This window comes from Etheostoma spectabile, chromosome 9 (assembly GCF_008692095.1).
Source record: "Etheostoma spectabile isolate EspeVRDwgs_2016 chromosome 9, UIUC_Espe_1.0, whole genome shotgun sequence".
Classification (NCBI taxonomy): domain Eukaryota; kingdom Metazoa; phylum Chordata; class Actinopteri; order Perciformes; family Percidae; genus Etheostoma; species Etheostoma spectabile.
In genome coordinates this window covers 22620177-22627543 of record NC_045741.1, presented here as the reverse complement: position 1 = coordinate 22627543, position 7367 = coordinate 22620177, and the positions used below count along the sequence as shown (strand labels likewise).

General features: G+C 41.5%; 1 protein-coding gene across 1 annotated transcript in view; it reads right to left on the bottom strand.

The window, feature by feature from the left end:
- Positions 1-7367, bottom strand: part of agbl4 (AGBL carboxypeptidase 4) — a 281610-nt gene that overhangs the window by 190844 nt on the left and 83399 nt on the right. The gene's annotated exons all lie outside the window — the stretch shown is intronic.

Below are 7367 nucleotides of genomic sequence, written 5' to 3'. Positions count from 1 at the left end.
TGTGTGGGCTCACATGTCGTTTTTTTTTTTACATTGACTGTCTCAGTCTGTCCAGGGATTGGAGGGGCCTGTCTTTGTGTCTCAGAGTCTCTATCTACGGAAATGCAGCGCCAACAGACAATGACAAGTGTCAACTTGATGACTAGTGTGTTCAGTGACAAAAAATTGATAATTTTTACAGCCGGGGTTAATGGATATGTTAACACAACAATATTATTTGTTTAAGAGGAAATGACCGCAATCTACGTATATCTGTTTTTTGTATATAGCACTGTCCCAGAGGCTAAAACTAAAAGACACATTTGTGTAAAATACACAGAGGCACACACAGGGGGTCATCTTTACACACTTCACTTAAAGTCATTTTGTCTCACCTCCTGTCCACAGACGATCTGTCACTGAAAATTTGTGCAGTTTCATCAGCAGTAATTTTATTAATTTATGAATTTAATTTCAACTAATCCATAGATACCCTTTTTTAGGGCTCAAACAATTACCATAAAAAAACAGCTCATGTGAGTGAACACACACACAAACACAAACAAATCATTTGGAGAAGACTGTGTGAAATAAAAGGACTTCAATCATCAGAGTGGAAGTTGAGGGAGGAGGGGTGACAAGGGAGGGATAGGGGAGGACACCAAGTACGGAGCACAAGAGAGACCAAATACATTTTGCCTCTGGTGACGTTAGCCATAAAACATGTAGCCATTTTATGCATTTGAGGGCGTGGCTGTCAGTCTTAAAAAATAATGCAGAATTAATGTGTAAAGTGGTGGAAAAAGAACCTCACCACAGTTAGCCAACTGGGTAAGTCTGGGGGGACAACACAAAGTGAATGCCTGACAGAATGGTCACCGTAAACTGTATATGTTAGGCCTATACTGTAAAATTTCATCAGTTAAGATATGAATGCTCACACTGTACTTTAGTTCCAAGCATAGAGGGCAAACTCAAATAGCAGCAGCTTTTAAGTTGGGAGCGCTATTGATGTTTCAATACTTCTTTGATAGTCCTGTAATGTCTGTGAATGAGTGTGGGTTGGTGTGTATGTGTGTGTTTTGGTCTTCAGCCAGGGATGTTATGCCAGAGGTTATTTGGCAAAATTTGTATTGTGCACTTTGGTTTTGTACTGTTTGACAGGAGCATTACACCCAGTCTAGCTATATCAACTGAAAGATCTCCAACACACTCCCACATTCTAGATGCAAAATATAGTTAATGAACAAAGCATTAGGAGGCTATGCATTCAGTACTTTAATTGAAACTGGCAGAGGCAACTGTACCCGTACACATTTCTGGTAGCTTTTTTGAGATAATTAAGACATGTCCAGTTCAACTCGGCTATCTAAACCACTTATGTGGCCATGAAAATCCTTACACATACGTTTAAAATCCTGCATAATTGCATCCTAAAAAAGCATATACACATGTTTGCAGTAAAGTAAATACAAAAGCTCAAACTTGAGCGAACAAGCAGTTCTTAAAACAATAATGGATAATTACAATAGAAAACCTAAGGTTGAAAGTTCTGGAAGGATGAAATAGTCAAACATTCGGAAGGACCAAGTGGGTCAGTTGATGGTCAGACTGAGATATTGATATAGAGGAAAGAGGGGGTTGAGAGAGCAAAACATTAAACGTAACCCCAAAATTGTGTTGACAGTGAGCAATAGTATAGGTCTACTGTAGTAAGTGCTTGGTAATCGAGAGACATGGCTCCTGATACTGCACATTCCTTAGTCTAATGACATGACACTGTCATAACTATTACATGACACTGTCATGAATGTATCTTAAACCTTATAAACAAGTCATGAACGTTTATGTCTTCTGTCATTAAGTGTCATTCGTTTTTTGTCATGACAAGTTGATACTATTTAGGTTGTCTTGATTATGACAATTTGATATTAATCAATGTTACATTACCAGCGTACAGCACCAGTTGGTTGTACAAATTGGAAGTTAAAGCGCCCATATTATGCTCATTCTCAGGTTCATAATTGTATTTTGAGGTTGTACAAAAATAGGTTTAAATCCTAAAGTTTTCATTTTCAAAAAACACCATATTTTTGTTGTACTGTGCATTGCTGCAGCTCCTGTTTTTACCATGTGTGTTTAGGTCGCTGTTTTAGCTACAGAGTGAGACATGAGTGAGTGAGACTCACTTGTTTTAGCCATAGACTGTTAATTTTGGTCAGTACCAGGCAGGATTAGCTGGGGGACTTCTTCTAAACAAGGGCGCACTTGTTAAATGCCTGCAGAACAGGGACATGTAAGTACTTGTTATGTAGATTATGGTAAACTAGTGTGTGTTGTAGCAGTATTTTGTCATTGAGAACGAGCTAGCATGTTAGCGCTAGCATGCTACGGTTAGCCACCTCGTCTTGGCTAGTTACATAGAAAACCCATGGAGATTTTCTCACCCGGAAACTGAAGGCAGAGGACATTGAGAAGCCCGTATCTCACTCAAAACAGCATGGATGTTTTCTTTCTAAGTTTGTATGTGTGACACAAAATAACATCTCAAATCCCAGAAAATGTGATTTTTTTCCAAAATATGGGCACTTTAGGAAACAAAGGTGCTTCCTGGCTGGCTCACCTGCAGAATGGTGTAAGGATCTGGAGGAGGTCTTGACTATTGAAGAAATACAATGGGATGTATATAACTGAGGCCCTTGAGACTGCTAAACAAAGGCTCACATTGCTTGCAGTCAGACTAATGAGACACACCACTGAAGCAGAGCCCAAAAGAATAAATGCCATGTTCTCCAAAGAACCATCCAAATTGTACTCCCTACTGTAGAGTAACATACCAAGACGGTCCTGGGAGTTAAATAGGGAGACAGAGGCATCACACCAATGCCAAATGGCTAATACCGCCAGGGGCAGAACAGCCCAATTTCCCACAGCAAGACCCAGACGCCATCAAAGCAGCAGACCCACCAAAAGTGGGTCACATACAAGAGGAGCTGAACAGCACCATGTTCTGACATGGATCCATGCCTACCGGTTTATAAAAATACATCACCACATGAAACGCTGGTAACACAGACAAACCAGTTAACTGGACATGACTGAACAATTATTTGACAGGGAATACAACTCATAAGGAGAACTACCACAGAGTAAGCTGCCCAACAAGAAAAGGAATTCCTCCGGCAAACAGCCTGGATATACAGTGGTGTGAAAAAGTGTTTGCCCCCTTCCTCATTTCCTGTTCCTTTGCATGTTTGTCACACTTAGTGTTTTCGGAACATCAAACCAATTTAAACAATAGTCAAGGACAACAAGTAACCAAAATGCAATTTGTAAATGAAGGTGTTTATTATTAAAGGTGAAAACAAATCCAAACCATCATGGCCCTGTGTGAAAAAGTGATTGCCCCCCTTGTTAAAACATACTATAACTGTGGTTGTCCAACCTGAGTTCAATTTCTCTAGCCACACCCAGCCTGATTATTGCCACACCTGTTTCACAATCAAGGCATCCTTAAATAGGATCGCTTGACACGTAAGGTCCACCAGAAGATCCTTAAAAGCTACACATCATGCCGAGACCCAAAGAAATTCAGGAACAATTGAGAAAGAAAGTAATTGAGATCTATCAGTCTGGAAAGGGTTAAAGCCATTTCCAAAGCTTTGGGAATCCGCGAACCACAGTCAGAGCCATTATCTACAAATGCAAAGACATGGAACACGTGGTGAACCTTCCCAGGAGTGGCCGGCCGCCCAAAATTACCCCAAGAGCGCAGCAACGACTCATCCAAGGAGTCACAAAAGACCCCACAACAACGTCCAAAGAACTGCAGGCCTCACTGCCTCAGTTAAGGTCAGCGTTCATGCCTCCACATCAGGAAAAGACTGGCAAAATGCCTGCATGGCAGAGTTCCAAGGAGAAAACCACTGCTGAGCAAGAACATCAAAGTCGTCTCAATTTCTCCACAACACATCTTGATGATCCCCAAGACTTTGGGACAAAATTCTGTGGACCGATGAGACAAAAGTGAACTCTTTGGAAGTGTGTGTCCAAGTATATCTGGCGTAGAAGGAACACTGCATTTCATAAAAAGAACATTATACCACAGTAAAATATGTGGTGGTAGTGTGATGGTCTGGGGCTGTTTTGCTGCTTCAGGACCTGGAAGACTTGCCGTTATAAAGGAATTAGAATTCTGCTGTCTACCAAGAGATCCTGAAGGAATGTCCAACCATCTGTTTGTGTACTCAAGCTAACAAACTTGGGTTCTGCAGCAGGACAATGATCCTAAACACACCAGCAAGTCCACCACCGAATGGCTGAGAAAAACAAAATGAAGACTTTGGAGTGGCCTAGCCAAAGTCCTGCCCTGAATCCTATTGAAATGTGGTGGTATGACCTTAAAAGGCTGTTCATGCTCGAAAACCCTAATGTAACTGAATTAGGACAATTCTGCAAAGATGAGTGGGCCAATTCCTCCAGACGCTGTAAAAGCCTCATTGCAAGTTATCGCAAACGCTTGGTTGCAGTTGTTGCTGCTAAGGGTGGCCCAACCAGTTATTAGGTTTAGGGGGCAATCACTTTCTCACACAGGGCTCACACTCTCACACTCACCTTTTAATCATAAACACCTTCATTTACAAATTGCATTTTGTGTTTACTTGTGTTGTCCTTGACTATTGTTTAAATTGGTTTGATGTTCCAAAACACTTAAGTGTGACAAACATGCAAAGGAACAGGAAATGAGGAAGGGGGCAAACACTTTTTCACACCACTGTATATATATAACATTTAATATATAATTTGTCTGTGTAGGTTTTCTTGCTGTCTAAAGTATACAGAGCTATCTACTCAATAAAACAATAATAGTGATGTCCAGACCTTGTGCAGTCTTGTTAATTAAAACATATTTCTGTTGCGTGAGAACAGTTGTATATACAGAGGATTCACACGTCCATACACTCCTTTGAAACAAATAAGGCTAAACCTCCCTTTTCTTGTGAGGGTTGTCTTGTCCTCTGTCTTTGACTCCATCAAAAGCTTCCTCCGTTCACACCCCTCTGACTGACTGACTTATTGCCTGCTGTAATAAAGGTGCTAGCTACGATGTTTGACTGGCATCGCTAACACAACCAGCTCTGTGTGTGTATGTGTGTGTGTGTGTGTGTGTGTGTGTGTGTGTGTGTGTGTGTGTGTGTGTGTGTGTGTGTGTGTGTGTTGTGTGTGTGTGTGTGTGTGTGTGTGTGTGTGTGTGTGTTTGTGTGAGAGAGATACCTAAGGGCACAAACAACAACCTAAGGTGCAGGTTGTGCTAGCCAGACATCTGTTGTTAGTGGTGGAAGGTAAGTGAGTTTGACAGAGCTGAGATTGAACAGGAGGCATTCTGCCAGCCGGGTGAAGACAAAAGCTTCACCCCCACCAATGACACAAACAAATACACACATACTGTACAATACTTCCGCGCGTGCACACACACAGTCCTATATAATCACCATACACTTAACAGTAGTAAGTAATCCTGGGCACATTTAAGACAAGGCATGCCCCCATGTGGCAGGAGCCCTAAACTGGAAACCTAAGCTCTGTCTGTCACTCTATCCACTTTCATTTTCATCAGTGCGGACAAACAGTACAGTAAGATTGAGTGTCTGTCCAGTGGGAGACGAGACAAAATGTGTCTGCATATGTGTTACTCACTCACTCAAACTACTGTACCTTCTGTCTTTATTTAGCTCTCTAGTTTTACTTGTGTACTGGATTTCCAAAGAGACATGTCAGCAATACAGCTCATAAAACAAAGGAATTAGATGATGAAAACTATAAAATAATCTTTACATGGGGATAAGTATAGTAGTTGTGTCATCATCATTCAAATTGTCACACAATCACATCTTTTTAAATTTCAGAGTAACTGCTATAGAAGTATGTTTGCTTTTTAACAGGATCTTTGTCCTGCAACAAAAGCATGTTTAACATCACTAACAGAAAACCCACATATCTGAGTTGCAGTTTAATCCTAAATCACTAAAGATATATGATGAAATAAAATGTTGCTAACTTATTAATCCTCTCCTAATCTGACAATTACTGCTGTATTGAACTGTTGTACAAAGAGCTTTCACATTTTCTTAGCGTTCGGTGAGTTACCGCAAACCACCCAGACAATTTCACCTTTATTAGCCTGAGCAATGAAATTTAATCATGAGCAGAGACCTCATTTTAACTGTGGTGTTTTAGGGACATCTGGAAAAAAATGAGACCAAATATAGTCATTTGTGCCCGTCCGTCCATCCTCTGGCTTATGCTATAGGCAGATATGCTGAAACCATCCTCCAATTCACTGTTCATTACATCAGTCGCACCATAAATCGGCTCCACACACATACACTGGCAGCAAGACAGATGCTTACATAAGCAAAGTAATTGTCAGAATACTGTGCCTTCGGGGTTTAAAGATGAAGTCTACATAGAAAACATGCTTTTCTTGAGCTCCAATAAGAAGCTTTTACTGATGATGTTATCACCAGTTCTGATTATTAATTGTTTCTGTTGTGGAAACCTGGTGTGCTACTGCCATACTGGCTCCGTCTCTCAAAAAAAGGATTTTACTTGCTGAAAACTTACAGCTTATCATCTTAAATGATAAAACACTGGTAATAAATCCGTTTTTCCTCAGTATTTCATATAGTAGAGGACAATGAGAGGCTGTTGGCTGTCTAACGGAAAGTCAGTTGTGTTGAGCAGTTAGTAATGTGTTCCCTGTGTGGTGGCCACCGCTGCTATCTGCTGTGTGCCCGCAGCTACAGTGTGTTCCCTGTTTTATCACTCTCATCTAAATGAACCACACTCACAGCTGGAGAAAGGTGACCCGACTGCTAATCAACCACCAGAGCCACAGTGCACCGTGTGTGTGTGTGTGTGTGTGTGTGTGTGTGTGTGTGTGTGTTTATACTTGGGGACAGTTATCCACTCAGGCAGATGTTCATATGTTCTGCTGTATGCAGGTCTTTACAATCTGTCTCTGAACTGATCTCAAAAATCCACTCTAAAGGGAAGGAAAATTCCACCACTCACTTTTTTGCCAGTCCTCTGCTCCTTTTTTTCCCTACCTCTCTCTAGCTGAGTATTAAATTCAGCAACTGAGAAGGTGACCTGCGTGCTCTGCCATAAAGAGCAGGGGAGCGGAGGAGAGGGAGGAGGGGAGGAGGGAAGGGGAGCTGAGCGGAGGCTGCTGGATCAGCAGAATCGGAGCGTTTAGAGACCCACAGTTGTGTATGTGTGTGCACCCGCCTTCTCAGTCTCTCTCATACAAACACACACACACACACACACACGCTCAGGCTCACTCCCACACACACACACACACACACACACACATACACACACAC